Source organism: Loxodonta africana, chromosome 7 (assembly GCF_030014295.1).
Source record: "Loxodonta africana isolate mLoxAfr1 chromosome 7, mLoxAfr1.hap2, whole genome shotgun sequence".
Classification (NCBI taxonomy): Eukaryota; Metazoa; Chordata; class Mammalia; order Proboscidea; family Elephantidae; genus Loxodonta; species Loxodonta africana.
In genome coordinates, this window is record NC_087348.1 from 89,234,339 (window position 1) to 89,254,669 (window position 20,331).

The 20,331-nt window shown below is 39.9% G+C and overlaps 1 pseudogene; it reads left to right on the forward strand.

The window, feature by feature from the left end:
• The first annotated feature begins 3,221 nt into the window (after nt 1-3,221).
• The window catches only part of LOC111747674 (NADH-ubiquinone oxidoreductase chain 5-like), a 125,724-nt pseudogene continuing 108,614 nt past the window's right edge, over nt 3,222-20,331 (forward strand).

Sequence of the window (20,331 nt, forward strand, 5' to 3'; positions counted from 1 at the left end):
TCTATCCATGAGCATGGCATGATTTTCCATTTATGTAGGTCTCTTTTGGTTTCATGTAGTAGTGATAGTTTTCTTTGTATAGGACTTTTACAGTCCTGGTTAGATTTATTCTTAAGTATTTTACTTTTTTAGGGACTATTATAAATAACATTGCTTTCCTGATTTCCTTTTTGTAGTTCTCTTTACAGGTGTATAGGAATCCAACTGATTTTTTTATGTTTATCTTGTATCCTGCTAGTCTGCTGAATCTATTAGTTCCAACAATTTTCTTGTAGAATCTTTTGGGTTCTGTACATATCATATCTTATCATTCACAAATAAGGATAGTTTTACTTCTTCCTCACCAATTTGAATGCACTTTATTTCTTTTCTAGCCTTATTGCTCTAGTTAAGACTTCCAGCCCAATATTAAGTAGAAGTGATGATAAAGGATATCTTTGTCTTGTTCTTGTTCTCCAGGGGCATCTTTTCAGCCTCTCTCCATTGAGAATTATGTTGGTTGTTGGTTCTGTACAGATGCCTTTATAATGTTGAGGAATTACCCTTTTATTATTATTTTATTGAGAGTTTTTCTCCAGAATGTGTATTGGACTTTATCAAGTGCCTTTCTACATTGATTGAGATGATTCTTATCTTTTATTTTATTCATGTGGTTACTTTGATTTTCTAATGTTGAATCATCCTTGCATACCTGGTATGAACCCTACTTGATTGAGGTGTATTATTATTATTATTTGTATGATGTTGAATTCTATTAGCTAGAATTTTTTTTTTTTTTTTGAGAATTTTTACATCTATATTGGCTAATGACCAATGACAGGCCAGTTGTCAAATGACATCCAGAACATCATATGTGAAGAAAACAAGAGGTCATTAAAAAGAAAGAAAACACCAAATGGGTGTGAGAAGACACTGAAATCTGCTCTTTAAGGTTGAGTAGCTAAAGCAAAAGGAAGAAATGATGAAGTAAAAGAGCTGAACAGAATATTTCAAAATAAAATATTCTAATGACAAGTACCCATACAGAGACCTGGATATAGAAAACCAAAAGGAAAGAAAATGCTTGGCATTTCTCAAGCTAAAAGAACTGAAGAAAAAATTCAAGGGTCAAATTTCAATATTGAAGGATTCTACAGGGGAAATATTAAAGGACACCGGAAGAATCAAAACAAGATAGAAGGAATACATAGTGTCATTATACCAAAAAGAATTAGTCAATGTTCATACATTTCAGGGGATAGCATTTGATCAGGAACTGATGGTACTGAAGGAAGAAGTCAAGCTGCACTGAAGGCATTGTTGAAAAACAATTCTCCAGGAATTGACAAAATATCAATTGAGATGCTACAGACACATGACTGGAAGTGCTCACTCCTCTATGTCAAGAAATTTGAAAGACAGCTACCTGGCTAATTGACTGGAAAAGATCCATATTTATGCCTATTCCCAGGAAAGGTAACCCAACCGAATGCAGAAAATATCCACCAATGTCATTAATATCACATGAAAGCAAAATTTTGCTGAAGATCATTTAAAAGCAGCTGCAGCAGTATATCAACAGGGAACTGCCATAAATTCAGGGCAGATTCAGAAGAAGATGAGGAGCCAGGGATATCATTGCTGATATCAGATGGATCCTGGCTTAAAGCAGAGAATACCAGAAGGATGTTTACCGGTGTGTTATTGATTATGGGAAGGCATTCGACTGTGTGGGTCATAACAAATTATGGATAACATTGCAAAGAATGGAAATTCCAGAACACTTAATTGTGCTCATGTGGAACTGTAGGTAGATCAAGGGGGAGTTATTCAGACAGAACAAGGGGTACTGATTGGTTTCAAGTCAGGAAAGGTGTGCATTAGGGTATATCCTTTCACCTTACCCAATCTGTATACTGAGGAAAAGATCTGAGAAGCTGGAGTATATGAAGACGAATGGGACATCAGGATTGGAGGAAGACTCATTAACAACATGCATTATGAAGATGACACAACCTTGCTTGCTGAAAGAGAAGAGGGCTTGAGGCAAGTCCTGATGAAGATTAAAGACGACAGCCTTCAGTATGGATTGCATCTCTACATAAAGAAATCAAAAATCCTCACAACTGGACAAATAAGCCACAACATGATAAATGGAGAAAAGGTTGAAGTTGTTAAGGATTTCGTTTTTCTTGGATCCTCAATCAAGAGCCATCTGAGCAACAGTCAGGAAATAATAGGACACATTGCATTGGGCAAATCTGCTACAAAGGACCTCTTTAAAGTGTTGAAAGCAAAGATATCACATTGAAGACTAAGGTGTGCCTGACCCAAGCTAGGGTATTTTTAATTGCATCATATGCATGTGAAAACTGGATAATGAATAAGTAAGACCAAAGAAGCATTGACACCTTTGAATTGTGATGCTGGCGAAGAATATTAAGTATGCCATGGACTGTCAAAAAAAGGGAACAAATCTGTCTTGGAAGAAGTGCATCCAGAATGCTCCTTAGAAGCAAGGATGGCGAGATTGAGTCTTGCATACTTTAGACATGGTGTAAGAAGATATCATTCTTGGAGGGCATCAGGCTTGGTAAACTACAGGGTCAGTGGAAAAGAGGAAGACCTTCAAAGAGATGGATTGACACAGTGACTGCAACAATGGGCTCAAGCATAACAATGATTGTGAGGATGGTCCAGGACCAGACAATGTTTTGTTCTGTGATACATAGGGTTCCTGTGAATCGGAACTGATTTCAGGGCACCTAACAACAACAACAACACTGGATACTGGCTTGGAGTGACACTAATCCAGGAGAACCAAAAAGTCATTCTGGCCCACCAGTCAGAGTTAGGGCATGTGGAGGTCAGGGCATTAATGGAGTCTTGGCTCAAGTCCAACCCATAGAAGGTTCATTGGGTCACTGAACCCATCTGGCAGCGATTTACCCAGTTCCAGAAAGCATAATTGAAACAGATATACTCGGCAACTGGTAGAACCACCACATGGGATCCCTGACAAATAGAGTAAGGGCTATTACAGCAGGAAAGGCCAAATGAAAGCCATTAGAACTGCCTATACCTAGGAAAATAGTAAATCAAAAAAAAAAACAAAAAAAAACCACATCTCTGGAGTGATTGCAGAGATTAGTGCCACTTGAAGTATGCAGGGGTGGTGATCCCCACAACATCCCAATTCAACTCACCTATTTGGCCTGTGAAAAACAGATCGATCTTTGAGAATGACAGTAGATTATCGAAAACTTAATCAGGTGGTGACTCCAATTGCAGTTGCTGTTCCGGATGTAGTTTCATTGCTCGAACAAATTAATACAGGTCTTGGTACCTGGTATGCAGCTATTGATCAGGCTAATGCCTTTTTCTCCATACCTCTTTCAAAGGACCATCAGGAGCAGTTTGCCTTCAGCTGGCAAGGACAGCAATACTCCTTCACTTGCTTACCTCAGCGCTACATCATCTCTCCAGCTTCAAGTCATAATTTAGTCCAAAGGGAATTTGATCACTTTTCCCCTCCACTAGACGTCACACTGGTCCATTACATTGATGACATTATGCTGATTGGACCTAGTAAGGAAGAGGTATCAATGACTCTGGACTTATTGATAAAACATTTGTGTGCTAGACGGTGGGGAATCAATCCCATAAAAATCAGGCACATTCCACCTCAGTGAAATTTGCAGGGGTCCAGTGGTGTGGGGCATGTTGAGATATTCCTTCTAAACTGAAGGGTAGGTGATTGCAACTGGCTACTCCCACAACTAAAAAAAAGGTGCAACATCTAGTATGCCTCTTTGGATTTTGGAGGCAACACATTCCTCATTTGGGTGTGCTACCCCAGCCTATTTATCAGGTGACTCAAAAGGCTCTTAGTTTTGAATGGGGCCCAAAACAAGAGAATGCTCTGCAACAGGTCCAGGCTGCTGTGCAAGCCACTCTGCCACTTGGGCCATATGATCCAGCTGATCCGATGGTGCTTGTAGTGTTAGTGGCAAATAGAGGTGCTGTTTGGAGTCTTTGGCAGGCCTCTATTGGTGAATCACATTGCAAATTTTAGAGCAAATCCCTGCCATGCTCTGCAGATAACTATTCTCCTTTTGAGAAACAGCTTTTGGCTTGTTACCTGGCCTTAGTAGAGACTGACACTTAACTATGGGAAACCAACTCACCATGCAGCCTGATCTGCCCATCATAAATTGGGTGTTGTCTGAACAACAGAGCCATAAATTTGAACATGCACAGCAGCACTCCATCATTAAATTCAAGTGGTATATATGAGATCAGGCCTGAGCAGGACCTGAAGGTACAAGTTGCATGAGGAAGTGACCTAAATGCCCATGGTCCCAACTCCTGTCACATTACCTTCCATCTCCATGTGTGCACCTATGGCCTCATGGGGAGATCGTTATTATAAGTTGACTGAGGAAGAGAAAACCCCTGCCTGGTTACAGATGGCTCTGTGCAATACTCAGGCACCACTTGAAAGTGCACAGCAATAACATTACACTCCCTTTCTGGGACTTCCCTGAAGGACAGTGGTGAAGGAAAATCCTCTCAACGGGCAGAACTTCAAGCAGTGCACCTGGTTATTCACTTCATTTGGAACAAGGACTGGCCGGATGGTGAGTATTTACTAATTCATGGGCTGTGCCCAATGGTCCGACTGGATGATCACGGACTTGGAAAGAACATGATTGGAAAATGGGAGCCAAGGATTTATGGGGAAGTGGTATGTGAATACACCTCTCTGAATGGGCCAAAGAAGTGAAGGTATTTGTGTCTCATGTGAATGCTCACCAAAGGGTGACCTCAGCAGCGGACGATTTCAACAATCAAGTGGGTAGAATAACATGTTCTGTGGAAACCAGTCATCCTCTTTTCCCAGCTACTCCTGTCATTGCTCAATGGGCTCATGAACGAAGTGTCCATGGTGGCAGGGCTGGAGGTTATGCATGGGCCCAGCAATATAGACTTCCATTCACCAAGGCTAACTTGGCTACAGTCACCCCTAAGTGCCCAATCTGCCAGCAACAGAAAGCAACACTAATTTGCTGATATGGCACCATCTCTTGAGGAGATCAGCCAGCAACTTGGTGGCAAGTTGATTACATTGGACCACTTTGTTCATGGAAAGGGCAGTGTTTTGTCCTTACTGGAGTAGGTATTTACTCTGGATATGGATTTTCCTTCCCTGCCCACAATGCTTCTGTCAAAACTACCATTCGTGGACTTACAGAATTCTTATCCACCAACATAGTATACCACACAGCATTGCCTCAGATCAAGGGACACGCTTCACAGCAAATGAAGTGTGGCAATGGTCCCATGCTCAAAGAATTCACTGGTTTTACCATTTCCCCTGTCATCATGTATGCATCAAATATTTTTTTCTTCACTTATAAAATATAAGATGTAAAACTGCTAGTGCATTTTTATTTGTGTTTGTGTTAGTTGTATCATCTTAGGGGCAAGTATGATTTATCATTGTCTTTATTCAGAGATTATGTATGGTTTAAGGATATGTTTACCTGTGCCATGTTGACAAGGGGTAGACTGTGATCATTAAGATTGTGTCAATTTGACTGGGCCATGATTCTCAGTGTTTATATGTGATCACTCCCATGATAGAATCTGCTGTGACTAGCCAGTGAGTTGAAAGGGAGTTTCCTTGGGGGTGTGGCCTACATCCAAATATAAGCAGATGTTCTAGCTTTTTTGCTCACTCTGGATCCTGCAGCTGCCTCCTGTTCATCTGACCTCTGGCTCTTGGGACATAAGCTATCAGGTTATCTGCAGTTCTTCAGATTCATCCATCTTCAGCCTGAGAGCAGGAGACCTGCTCTCTGACCTGCTGATCTTGGGTTTGCCAGTTCCTGCAGCTACATAAATCCAGAGAAACCTCTATCCTGATCCACGGTGTCTTAATCATCTAGTGCTGCTATAGCAGAAATGCCACAAGTAGATGGCTTTAACAAAGAGAAATTTATTCCTTCACAGTAAAGTAGGCTAAAAGTCCAAAATCTGGGTGTCAGCTCCAGCAGAAGCCTTTCTGTCTTTGTCAGCTCTGGAGGAAGGTCCTTGTCCTCAATGTTCCCCTAACTGAGGAGCTTCTCAGGTGCCAGGGACCCTGGGTCCAAAGGACACACTCTGCTCCTGGTGTTTCTTTATTGGTGGTATATGGTCCCCAACTCTCTGCTTGCTTCCCTTTCTTTTATCTCTTGAGAGTTAGAAGGTGGTACAGGCTCCACACCAGGGAAACTCCCTTTACTTTGGCTCACGGAGGTGACCTAAATAAGGGTGGTGTTACAGTCCCACCCTAATCCTCTTTAACATAAAATTACAATCACAAAATGGAGGACAAACACAGAATACTGGGAATCATGGCCTAACCAAGTTGACACCTTTTTGGGGGGACACAATCCAATCCATGACACATGGACTTGGGATGCTCCAGCCTCTACAATCACTTGAACTGTTTCCTTGATATAAATCTCTCTATATACATATTTATACACTTTACTGGTTTTGCTTATCTAGAGAACCCAGCCAAAGATACCATTACAGTCATTTTGGAAAATGGCATGGCATTTTCTCAAAACTAGGACTATTTCAACACAAAATTAGCAATCCCAGTCCTAGTTATAACCCTAACCAAATTGAAACCAAACCTGTTGCTGTTGAGTGGATTCCGACCCTAGAGACTGAAAAACAATGACACAAACAGATATATGCACACATATGTTCATTATCATTTCATTCACAATAGGAAATAAATGGAAACAACTGAAGTGCCCATCAATGGATGTATGGATAAGCAAACTGTGGTAAATACATACAATGGAATTCTATGCAACCTAAAGAATAATGATGAGTCTGCAAAACATTATAAAATGAATAGATTTGGAGGGTATAATGCTAAGTGAAATAAGTCAAGCATAGAAGCATAAGCTTTGTTTGATTCCTCTTTTACAAGAAGACAAGAATAGATATATAGAGAGAGACCAAAGTTCATTAGGGGTTACCAGGGAGGGGGGGAGGGAGGAGAAACTAAGCATTAGATAAGAGACTTGTTATTTTTACTATTTTTTGATTATTGGAAAAGTGGTAAGGAACATGGATGCAATGAGCACAGAAGAAAGAAAAATTGAGTGTTTGAGCACATATAGATGGATACAAGCATATTGGTATACAGGTAGGTACAGGTGTGCACACAGGTGAGAATAGATAGACCTATCTCTATGGGTACATGTTCACAGAAATATGTGGGTTCAGGTACAAATATTCATTGAAGACACTAATACAGATACTTCACAGACATAATCAAACAGTTTCCAAGATTGGTTTTCTGAGTTTGAAAGTTTAGGACCATCATCTCATGGGATAGATCAGTCAATTGGCATAGCGCAGTTCACAAAATCATGAGCTACATTACAGAGAAACGAGTACTCTCTGGGGTGTTAAAAGCTTGAAATTGGTCATCTAAGACATATCTAAGTGTCTTACTCACCAGGAGCAACAGAGTAAGAAGGTAACCAAAAGCTCAGAGATGAAACAAGTTTACAGAGCCATGACCTCATGTACCTTGAGACCAGAAGAGCTAAATTGTGTCCAGCTATAACCACTGACCATTCTGACAGGAGCCACAGTAGCAGGTCCCAGATACAATGGGAGAAAAATGTGGAGCAGAACTACAATTCTTATTAAAAGATAAAAATAAAAAATTAAAAAAACAGACAAACTGGAAGAGTAGAGAAGAGAGAACTCCCTGAGACACTCTTTAAACCTAGAGCCGAGCCTGTCCTCTGAGATCACCTTGTAGTGAAATAGCAGAGTGGTACACAAAATAAAGGATATTAGCCATAAGACGGGTGCTGTACTTAACAACCATCAGCATGAGACCAAATGTCATCAATTACTCAAAAAGAAAGATGAAAAGATTAGGGGGCAGAGAAACAGGAGTACTTGAAATTGAACAGAACACAATTAAAGAAATTGCTGACATATTGTGATAAGTGTAACTAATTCCACTGAACAATTTCTGCACAATTTCGAATGGGAACCTAACTTGCTGTGTAAACTTGCACCAAAAACTTAGTAAAATATTATTTTAAAAACCTGATCAATAAGTCAGTTAGACTTAAAAGATTATATTAGGCCCAAAAAACATTTCCAAATACAAACCACTCCTGCAATGACATGAGCTCTTCACATTACAATTTTGATCAGCTTATACACAGTATAAGTTGTGAGGAATTTTCCTAAAGTGAAATTTAAAATTAATTGTTGTCATTCACTTAATCAGCAAGATCTAGGTTATTAAAATTAGTGCTTTATCTTGGATTGTTTTATTAAGTTTGTGTTTCTGCATTCTGTGGCCTAGTTACAATATATCCAGTCTTTTAAATTATTCCCAAAGCTTACGTTGTAATCATCAATTTTTAGATTATGGGAAGGGCAAGAGTTAAGTTTAAATAGGGGAGGGTGTGAATTTTCTTTAATAGACATGTATCTCACCCCCGTTTGACAGAAAAGAGGAGGTTCTGAGACATTATATCTGGTTAGCCCAGTTTTTTATCTCCATAGCCTATAGTTGTTGTGACTCCAGGCTATGGCTGATGATAACGTACAGTGAACACATTTCAGGGCCACAGCTCTGGAGAATGACTGGGAAGGTGGCTGGCATGCAAGAGGAGCCTAGACCTCCAGGAAACAGCTCTTCACATGCCTGAGGCCAGCATCTAACTGCAACCTCTACCCACCACTCCCCAACCTGACCCGTAAGCACAAACACCCCTTCCTCACAATTTCTAATCTCCACTGCTCCATACCTGGCTTAGAGACACAGGGATGAGCAACATCTTCCCAGGGCATAGGGAGGGATCTGCTGATCAAAACCCCAAGGCCCGACTCAAATCTCTCTGTTAAACTGCTTCCAGTTGCCAGCTTCTGACAGGTGCTGTGCTTAAAATTAATACCTAATTCATCTCCACTTGAACATTTTATCCTCTTTTTACTTGTGAAAACAGGATAAGAGAGATTAAATACCCTATCCAGGGTCATACAGTGAATAAGCTCCGAGGGTCTAATGCACAGGTGTTTGACTGCAGAGCCTAAGGTATTTTTCTTTTGGTTTCTTTTTAAATTGCACACCTTGGACTCCAAAGCACAAAAACACAAGTAAAAGAAAGTGAAAAGAATTCGTGGTCAAATATAACGATAATAATAAGGCACAGTATGATTCAAATACAAAGGAAAATAAAAAACCACAGAAAATATTTTAAGTAGGGAGAGGAGAGAATTGTACCAAAAAGTTTTTATCAAGATGTCGTTTGGGATGGGACTAGAACAGAGATTCTCAACTTGGGGTGAGAATTTGGCAATGTCTTGAGACATTTCTGTTCGTCACAACTAGGGAGAGGGCTTATTACTGCTATCCAGTAGAGGGAGAGAATGAACAAACCTGTCTTGGAAGAAAGTACTACAACCTTACAAGCAAGGTTGGTGAGATTTCATCTGAAGTACTTTGGACATGTTATCAGGAGGGACCAGTCCCTGAAGAAGGGCATCATGCTTGAAAAGGTGGTAGGTCAGCATACAAAATGAAGACTCTCAATGAGAGGAAATCACACGGTGACTGCAAGAGTGGGCTCAAACATAGCAATGATTTGAGGATGGCACAGGACTGGGCAGTGTTTCATTGTGTTGTACATAAAGTCACTACGTATCAGAACTGACTTGTCAGCACCTAACAACAACAGATAAAGGAGGCCAAGGATGCTGCTAAACATCATACAATGCATATGATTTTGGCCCACTACAAAGAACCATGTGGCCCAGAATGCCAATACTGCCAGAAGCAGAAAAAACTTCTCTAGAAGATGTGTAGGATTCTGTCAGGCCCAGATCATAGGAAGCCATTTAGAGGTTTTTAAAAGTATACACGGGGAAATATGCAGCCCATGCTGAGAGAGATATAAACATGACGTTGGTTAAAGTAATAGGAGTACTCGGGGGTAGATGATGAAGGCCAATTTGGGGGGAGTCTTGAATGCCAAATGAGGAGTTTATACTTAAGTAGTGGCACTAGTATCTTAGATTCTTAGTGTTGCTATAACAGAAATAGTACAAGAGTGTGGCCTTAATAAATTCAAATTTATTCCCTCACTGTTTTGGAGACTAAAAGTGTAAATTCAGAGAATCGGCTCGAGGGGAAGTCTCCCTCTCTATACATCCTTGAGGAAAATCCTTGTCTCAGCTTCTCTAGCTCTGGCATTCGTCTTTCCTTGGAGATTTCCACATGGCATCTATCTTTCCTCCTTTGGTGCTCACTCCTGTCTGTGTCCATGCTGCTCTTTCTATCTCAAAGTGATTAAGTTTAAGACAAGCTCTACAGGGATATGTTCTCATTAGCATAATAAAGGTTCCAAATGAGATACTATGCACTGGTAGAGGCACTTGATTTTCGGAACTATGGTGGAGGAGCTAATGGATTCACAAGATTGCAAACCCAAGATGGAGGGCAACAGAAAACAGTTACATAGGCCTGGGTGATCTGAGGGATTAGTATGGGTTTTGTCTGCAGTATTGCTAATATTCAATGTTCTCATTTCCAGATATAAGGAATCTCTTTCTTTTATCTTAAATAACTTCTCAGAAGAATTTATTAGACATATATCTTTTTCTCTCTGCCTGATTACTCCAGAAATGGAAAACGCTTAATGAGTATTCATATTTTCTTGGCAATGTAGTTATAAACATAAGTTGAATAAGAATCTGTCGTCATGGTTAAGAGGACATAATTGGGAAAGCTGGTTATGTCATCAAGCTTTGACTAGAATGGCATATTTTAAAAATGATTCCCTGAGAATCACACATGACCAGACACCTTTAAGGATCTCAGGTAGATTTTATGCAGCCAATTTTTACAAAGCCCTCCCAGGAAAACTGTTCTGTTATCTGGCTTACAGTTATCTCAGCCTTACAATTGAGTAAGAAATGTCACTTCCTGGCAGGTTCAGTTTTCTGGGTTTATAAGCTTAGGACCATCATCTCATGGGACAACTCAGTCAATTGGCACAACACTGTTCACAAATATCATGACCTACATCCTTGTGAAATAAGTAGCATCTGGGGCCTTAAAAGCATGTGAGTGGTCATCGAAGACACAATGATGGGGCTCCTCCTTGCCAGGAGCGAACAACAATAAAGTAACCAACAACTCAGAGAAGAAACAAGTCTACATAAACAAGAGCCTCATCTACTCTGAAACCAGAAAAACAAAATGTTGCCCGGCTACCACCACTAATTGTTCTGAGTTAGGTCTCAGTAGGTGATCCCAGATAGAATGGGAGAAAAATGTAGAGCAGAATTTAAATATTTATTTTAAAAAGCCAGACAAACTTTAACAATAGAGAACAGAGGACCCCTGAGACTGTTCCCCTGAGAAGGTCTTTAAACCTAGAACAAAGCCTATGTTCTTGGATCACCTTTTACAGAAAAAACACAGTGGCATACAAAATAATGGATCTTACCTGAAGGATGGGTGCTCTATTTAACAGCCATCAATAAGAGACCAACAGGTCAACAATTACTCAAGAGCAAAGATGAGAAGACAAATAGGCAGTGTAACATGAGTATTGGAAATGGAACAAACAAAACACAATGAAAGAGAATGTTGATACATTATGATAAATGTAACTAATGTCACTGAACAATATATGCAATAATTGTCAAATGGGAGCCTAATTTGCCGTGTAAACTTTCACCAAAAACTCAAAAAAAATTTTTTTTTCTTTAAATCTGATCAATAAGTCAACTAGAGTTAAAATATTTTATTGGGTGCAAAAAAACTTTTTCCAAACACTGAACAACCCTTCAATGAGATAAGTTCTTCAGATTACAATTTTGACAAGCTTATAAACAGTACAAACTGTTAGGGGATTTTCCAAAAGGAAGACTTAAAATGATTGGTTGTCATTCACTTAATCAGCAAAAGGTGGGATATTAAAAGTGAGGCTTTAGATTGGATTGGTTTATTAACTTTCTGTGGCGGCATTCCATAGGCTAGTTAAGGTTTAAGTAAATATTTCAACTTTTCCCAGAGCTTTCATTTTCATCATCAGTTGTTAGTTACTGGGAAGGGTTAAGAGTCGAGTTTAAATACGGGATGGGTTGAGTTTTCTTTAATAAATACATATTATCGCCCCTATTTTCCAGAGGAGAAGAGGAGGTTCTAAGACATTATACCACGTTACTCCAGTTTATCTTGACTCAGCATCCTATAGTCAATGTGACTGGTTAAAATATTGGGAGTACAGGGGTAGCTGATAATGGCCAATGTGGGGAAAGTCCTGAATGTCAAACTGAGGAGTTTGTACTGAGTTAGTTGCATGACCATCTCAGTTTCTTAGTGCTGCTATTACAGAAATTCTACAAGCGGGTAGTTTTTATAAACAAAATGTTACTTCCTCACTGTTTTAGAGAATAAAAGTCTAAATTCAAGGAACCCACTCTAGGAGAAGACTCCCTCTCTATTTACCCTGGAAAAATACTGCTCTCAGTTTCTCTAGCTACAGCATTCCTCCTTCCTTGGATGTTTCCACATAGCATCTTTCTTCCATTTGTGATCGCTCATCTCTGTCTATGCTGCCTTTTATATCTCAAAGTGATTAAATTTAAGAGACACTCTACAAGGATATGTTCTCATTAGCATAACAAACATAACCCTATTCCCAAATGAGATAATATGCATTGGTAGAGGCACTTGATTTTCAGAACTATGGTGGAGAAGATAATGGTTTTACAAGTCTGCAAACGAAGATGGCGTGTAACAGAAGTTAATTACATACACTTGAATCATCTGAAGAATTATTAGGTGTTTTGTTTAGAATATATCTAATGTTCAATGTTCTAATTTCCAGATATAAAGAATCTCTTTCCTTTATCTTTATCTATTTATCATAACAATTAAGAAGACTATGTTCATTTACTTATTTACATTGTGCTTTAAGTGAAAGCCTACAAATCAAGTCAGTCACTCATACAAACACTTCTACACACCTTGCTATATACTCCTAGCTGCTCTTCCCCTAATGAGACAGCACACTCCTCCTCTCCAACCTGTATTCACCGAACCATTCAACCAGCTCCCGTACACCTCCACCTTGTCATCTTGCCTCTGACAGGAGTTGCCTATATAGTCGCATCTGTCTACTTGAACCAAGAAGCTCACTCCTCACCAGTATCATTTTTGGTCTTATACTCCAGTACAATCCCTGTTTGAAGATTTGGCTTTGGGAATGGTTCTAGTCTTGTGCTAACAAAGGGTCCGGGGACCATGACCTCTTGGATCCCTCTAGTTTCATTCCGACAATTGAGTCTGATCATTTTTACTAGAATTTGAGGTCTGCATCCCACTGTTCCCCCACCTGTCTGTCAGTTTGTCATACTGTGGGGGCTTACATGTTCAGATACTAGCAGGATCACCCATGGAGGACAGGTCTCAGCTGAGCTTCTAGACTAAGACAGACTAGGAAGAAGGATCCGGCAGTCTACTTCTGAAAAGCATTAGCCAGTGAAAACCTTATGAATACCAAAAGAATATTGATATAGTGCCAGAATATGAGCCCCCCAGGTAGGAAGGCACTCAAAAGATGACTGGGGAAGAGCTGTCTCCTCAAAGTAGAGTTGACCTTAATGACATGGATGGAGTAAAGCTTTTGAGACCTTCATTCAGTGATGTGGCAGGACTCAAAATGCAAAGAAACAGCTACAAACATCCATTAATAATTGAGACGTGGTATGTACGAAGTATAAATCTAGGAAAATTGGAAATCCTCAAAAATGAAATGGAACACATAAACATCGATACCTTAGGCATTAGTGAGCTGAAATGGACTGCTGTTGGCCATTTTGAATCTGACAATCATATAGTCTACTATGCTGGGAATGACAACTTGAAGAGAAATGGTGTTGCGTTCATCGTCAAAAAGAAGATTTCAAGATCTATCTTGAAGTACAAAGCTGTCAGTGATAGGATAATATCCATATGCCTAAAAGGAAGACCAGTTAATGTGACTACTATTCAAACTTATGCACCAACTACTAGGGTCAAAAATGAAGAAATAGATTTTCATCAGCTGCTATAGTCTGAAATTGATTGAACATGCAATCAAGATGCACTGATAATTACTGGTGATTGGAATGCGAAAGTTGGAAACAAAGAATAAGGATCAGTAGTTGGAAAACATGGCCTTGGTGATAGGAACAATGCCGGAGACCATTTGATAGAATTTTGCAAGACCAACGACTTCTTCATTGCAAATACCTTCTTTCACCAACATAAACGGTGACTATACACATGGACCTCACCAGATGGAACACACAAAAATCAAATTGACTGTGTCTGTGGAAAGAGACAATGGAAAATCTCAAGATCATCAGTCAGAACAAGGCCAGGGGCTGAATGTGGAATAGACCATCAATTGCTCGTATGCAAGTAGAAGCTGAAACTGAAGAAAATCAGAGCAAGTCCAAGAGAGCCAAAATATGACCTTGAGTATATCCCACCTGAATTTAGAGGCCATCTGAAGAATAGATTCGATGCCTTGAACACTAGTGACCAAAGACCAGACGAGTTGTGGAATGACATCAAGGACATCATACATGAAGAAAGCAAGGGGTGATTAAAAAGACAGGAAAGAAAAAAAGACCAAGATGGATGTCAGAGGAGACTCTGAAACTTGCCCTCGAATGTCGAGCAGCTAAAGCAAAAGGAAGAATTGAAGTAAAAGAACTGAATAGAAGATGTCAAAGGGCGCCTCAAGAAGACAAAGTAAAGTATTATAATGACACGTGCAAAGAGCTTGAGATGGAAAACCAAAAGGGAAGAACACACTCAGCATTTCTCGAGGTGAAAGAATTGAAGAAAAAGTTCAAGCCTTGAGTTGCAATACTGAAGGATTCTGTGGGAAACATCTTAAAGGACACAGGAAGCATCAAAAGAAGATGGAAGGAATGCACAGAGTCATTATACCAAAAAGAATTAGTCGATGTTCAACCATTTCAAGCAGTAGCATATGATCAGGAACCAATGGTACTGAAGGAAGAAGTCCAAGCTGCTCTGAAGGCATTGGTGAAAAACAAGGCTTCGGGAATTGATGGAATACGATTTGAGTTGTTTGAACAAATAAATGAAGCCCTGGAGGTGCTCAATTGTCTACGCCAAGAAATGTGGAAGACAGCTTCCTGCCCAACTGACTGGAAGAGATCCATATTTATGCCTATTCCTGAGAAAAGTGCTCTAACCGAATGCGGAAATTACAGAACAGTATCATTAATATCACACACAATCAAAATTTTTCCTGAAGGTCATTCAAAAATAGCTGCCAACACTATATTGACAGGGAACTGCCAGATATTCAGGCCGGTTTCAGAAGAGCACGCCGTTGTTCTTCTTGTTAGGTGCCATCGAGTTGGTTCCGGCTCATAACAACCCTATGCACTACAGAACAAAACAATGCCTGGTCCTGGGCCATCCTTACAACCCTTTATACTTGAGCTCATTTTTGCAGCCACTGTGTCAACCCACCTCGTTGAGGGTTTTCCTCTTTTCCGCTGACCCTGTACTCTACCAAGCATGATGTCCTTCTCCAGGGACTGATCCCTCCTGACAACAGGTCCAAAGTATGTAAGATGCAGTCTCGCCATCCTTGCTTATAACAAGCATTCTGGTTGTACTTCTTCCAAGGCAGATTTGTTCTTTCTTTTGGCAGTCCGTGGTATATTCAATATTCTTCGCCAACACCACAATTCAAAGGTGTCAGTTCTTCGGTATTCCTTATTCATCGTCAGCTTTCACACGCACGTGATGTGATTGAAAATACCATGGGTTGGATCATGTGCACCTTAGTCTTCAAGGTGACATCTTTGCTCTTCAACACTTTAAAGAGGTGCTCTGCAGCAGATTTACCCAATGCAATGTGTCTCTTGATTTCTTCATAGCTGCTTCCATGGCTGTTGATTGTGGATCCAAGTAAAATGAAATCCTTGACAACTTCAATCTTTTCTCCATTTTTAATGATGTTGCTCATTGGTCCAGTTGTGAGGATTTTTGTTTTCTTTATGTTGAGGTGCAATCCATACTGAAGGATGTGGTCTTTGACCTTCATTGGTAAGTGCTCCTAGTCCTCTTCACTTTCAGCAAGGAAGATTGTGTCATCTGCATAATGGAGGCTGTTAATGAGACTTCCTCCAATCCTGATGCCCCATTCTTCTTCATATAGTCCAGCTTCTTGGATTATTTGCTCAGCATACAATTGAATAGGTATGGTGAAAGAATACAGCCCTGACACACACCTTTCCTGACTTGAAACCAAACAGTATCCTCTTGTTCTGTCCAAACAACTGCCTCTTGATCTATGTAAAGGTTCCTCATGAGCACAATTAAGTGTTCTGGAGTTCCCATTCTTTGCAATGATATCCATAATTTGTTATGATGCACACAGACGAATGCCTTCGCGTAGTCAATAAAATACAGGTAAACATCCTTCTGATATTCTCTGCTTTAAGCCAGGATCCATCTGACATCAACAATGATATCCCTGGTTCCACGTCCTCTTCTGAAAGCAGTCTGAATTTCTGACAGTTCCCTGTTGATATACTGCTGTAGCCATTTTTGTATGTACTTCAGAAAAATTTTGTTTGCCAGTGATATTAATGATACTGTTCTATAATTTCCACATTCGGTTGGATCACCTTTCATGGGAATAGGCATAAATATGGATCTCTTCCAGTCAGTTGGGCAGGAGGCTGTCTTCCATATTTCTTGGCATAGATGAGTGAGCACCTGCAGGGCTGCATCTGTTTGTGGAAACATCTCAGTTGATATTCCATCAATTCCTGGAGCCTTGTTTTTCGCCAATGCCTTCAGAGCAGCTTGGACTTCTTCCTTCAGTACCATCGGTTCCTGATCATAAGCCACCTCTTGAAATGGTTGAACACCGACTAAATCTTTTTTGTATAATGACTCTGTGTATTCCTCCAATCTTCTTTTGATGCTTCCTGGGTCATTTAAGATTTTCCCCATAGAATCCTTCAGTATTGCAACTCAAGACTTCAATTTTTTCCTCAGTTCTTTTAGCTTGAGAAACGCCGAGCATGTTCCTCCCTTTTGGCCTTCCATCTCCAGCTGTTTGCACCTCATTATAATACTTTGCTTTGTCTTCTCCAGACACCCCTTGAAATCTGCTGAGCAATTCTTTTACTACATCAATTCCTCCTTTTGCTTTAGGTGCTCAATGTTCGAAAGCAAGTTTCAGAGTCTCCTCTGACATCTGCCTTGATCTTTTCTTTCCTGTCTTTTCAATGATTTCTTCATATATGATGTCTTTGATGTCATTCCATAACTCGTCTGGTCTTTGGTCACTAGTGTTCAAGGCATCAAATCTATTCTTCAGATGGTCTCTAAATTCAGATGGGATGTACTCAAGGTCATATTTTGGCTCTCGTGGACTTGCTCTGATTTTCTTCAGTTTCAGCTTGAACTTGCAGTTGAGCAATTGATGGTCTATTCCACATTCGGCCCCTGCCCTTGTTCTGACTGATGATATTGAGCTTATTCATCACCTCTTTCCACAGATGTAGTCAATTTGATTTCTGTGTGTTCCATCTGGTGAGGTCCATGTGTATAGTCACCGTTTATGTTGGTGAAAGAAGGTATTTGCAATGAAGAAGTCGTTGGTCTTGCAAAATTCTATCAAATGATCTCTAGCATTGTTTCTATCAGTAAGGCCCTATTTTCCAACTACTGATCCTTCTTCTTTGTTTCCAACTTTCACATTCCAATCCATTCCAATTAATTATCAATGCATCTTGATTGCATATTCGATCAATTTTAGACTGCAGCAGCTGATAAAAATCTTCTATTTCTTCATCTTTGGCACTAGTGGTTGGTGCGTACATTTGAATAATAGTCCTATTAACTGGTCTTCTTTGTAGGCATATGGATATTATCCTATCACCGACAGCATGGAACCAGGGATACTATTGCTGATGTCACATGGATCCTGGCTGAGAGCAAAGAATACCAGAAGGATGTTTACCTGTGTTTCATTGACTATGCAAAGACATTTGACTGTGCGGATCATAACAAATTATGGATAACATTGCTAAGAACGGGAACTCCAGGACAATTAATTGTGCTCAGGAGGAACCTTTACATAGATCAAGAGGCAGTTGTTCAGACAGAACAAGGGAATACTAATTGGTTTAAAATCAGGAAAGGTATGCATCAGGGTTGTATTCTTTCACCATACTACTCAACCTGTAAACTAAGCAAATAATCCAAAAAGCTGGAGTATATGAAGAAGAACAGGGCATCAGGATTGGAGGAAGACTCATTAAGAACCTGCGTTATGCAGATGACACAACCTTGCTTGCTGAAAGTGAAGAGGACTTGAAATACTTACTAATGAAAATCAAAGACCACATCGTTCAGTATGGATTGCACCTCAACATAAAGAAAACAAAAATCCTCACAAGTGTACCAATAAGCAACATCATGATAAACAGAGAAAAGATTGAAGTTGTCAAGGATTTCATTTTACTTGGATCCACAATCCATGGAAGCAGCAGTGAAGAAATCAAAAGACATATTACAGTGGGTAAATCTGCTGCAGAGGACCTCTTTAAAGTGTCGAAGAGCAAAGATGTCACCTTGAACACTAAGGTGCGCCTGACCCAAGCCATGGTGTTTTCAATAGCATCATATGTATGTGAAAACTGGACAATGAATAAGGAAGACCCTCAGCGATGTGGATTGACATGGTGGCTGCAAAATGAACTCTAGCATAACGATTGTTAGGATGGCACAGGACAGGGCAGTGTTTCATTCTGTTGTGCATAAAGTCACTATGAGTCAGAATCAACTCGACGGCACCCAAGAACAACATCCCACTGTTCTCCTGCTTCAGCAGGGATTCCCTGTTGTGTTCCCTTTCAGGGTAGTCATATGTGGTAGCTGGGCACCACCTAGTTCTTCCAGTCTCAGGCTGATGGAGAGTCTGGTTTATGTGGCCCTTTCTGTTTCTTGGGCTCATCTTTACCTTACGTCTTTGGTGTTCTTCATTCTCCTTTGCTCCAGGTGGGTTGAGACCAACTGATGCATCTTAGAGGGCCACTTGCTAGTGTTTAAGACCCCAGACACCAAAATGGGATGCAGAATGTTTTATTAATTGGTTTTATTATGCCAATTGATCTAGTTATCCCCTGAAACCATGGTCTGCAAACCCTGTTCCTACTACTCTGACCTTGAAGAGTTCAGTTGTATGCAGGAAACTTCTTTGCTTTTGTTTTAGTCCAGGTGTGCTGACCTCTCCTGTACAGTGTGTTGTCTTTCCCTTCACGTAAAATAGTTCTCGTTGCCTATCTAATTAATCAATTCCCCTCTCCCTGGCTCTCCACCCTCATAACCATCAAAAAATATTTTCTTTTGTGTTTACACTTTTTCTTCAGTCCTCATAAGAGTGATCTCATACAGTATTTGTCCTTTTGCAGCTGACTTCACTCAGCATAATAACTTCCAGATTCCTCCATGTTATGTTTCACGGATTCATTGCAGTTTTTAATCATTGCATAGTTTTCCATTATGTGAATATACTATAGTTAATTTATCCATTCATTCATTGATCGTTTGATGGGCACCTTCATTGCTTCCGCCCTTTTGCTATTGTAAACAGTACTGCAATGAACATGGGTGTGCATATATCTGTTCCTGTGAAAGCTTTTATTTCCCTAGGATATACTCCCACAAGTGGATTGCTGGATCCTATGGTTGTTCTAGTCCTAGATTTTTAAGGAGGTGACAAATAAATTTCCAAAGTATTTGTAACATTTTACATTCCCACCAATGGTGTATAAGTTTTCCATTCTCTCCACAACCTCTCCAACATTTATTATTTTGTGTTTTTTGGATTAATGCCAGCCTTGTTGGGATGAGATGGTATCTCATTGCAGTTTGGTTTGCATTTCTCTAATGGCTAATGATCATGAGCATTTCCTCATGTATCTGTTAGCAGCCTGAATGTCTTCTTTGCTGAAGTGGCTGTTCATATCCTTCCCATTTTTTAAATGGGTCATTTCTCTTTCTGTTGGTATTTGCACTATCACATAGAATTTAGAGATCAGGTGCTGGTAGGAATTATCATAGCCAGAGTCTTTTTCTCAGTCTGTAGGTAATCTTTTTATACTTTTGGTGACGTCTTTGGATGACCATAGATGTTCAAGTTTTAGGAACTCCCAGTTAACTAGTTTCTCTTCTGTTGTTTGTACAGTGTT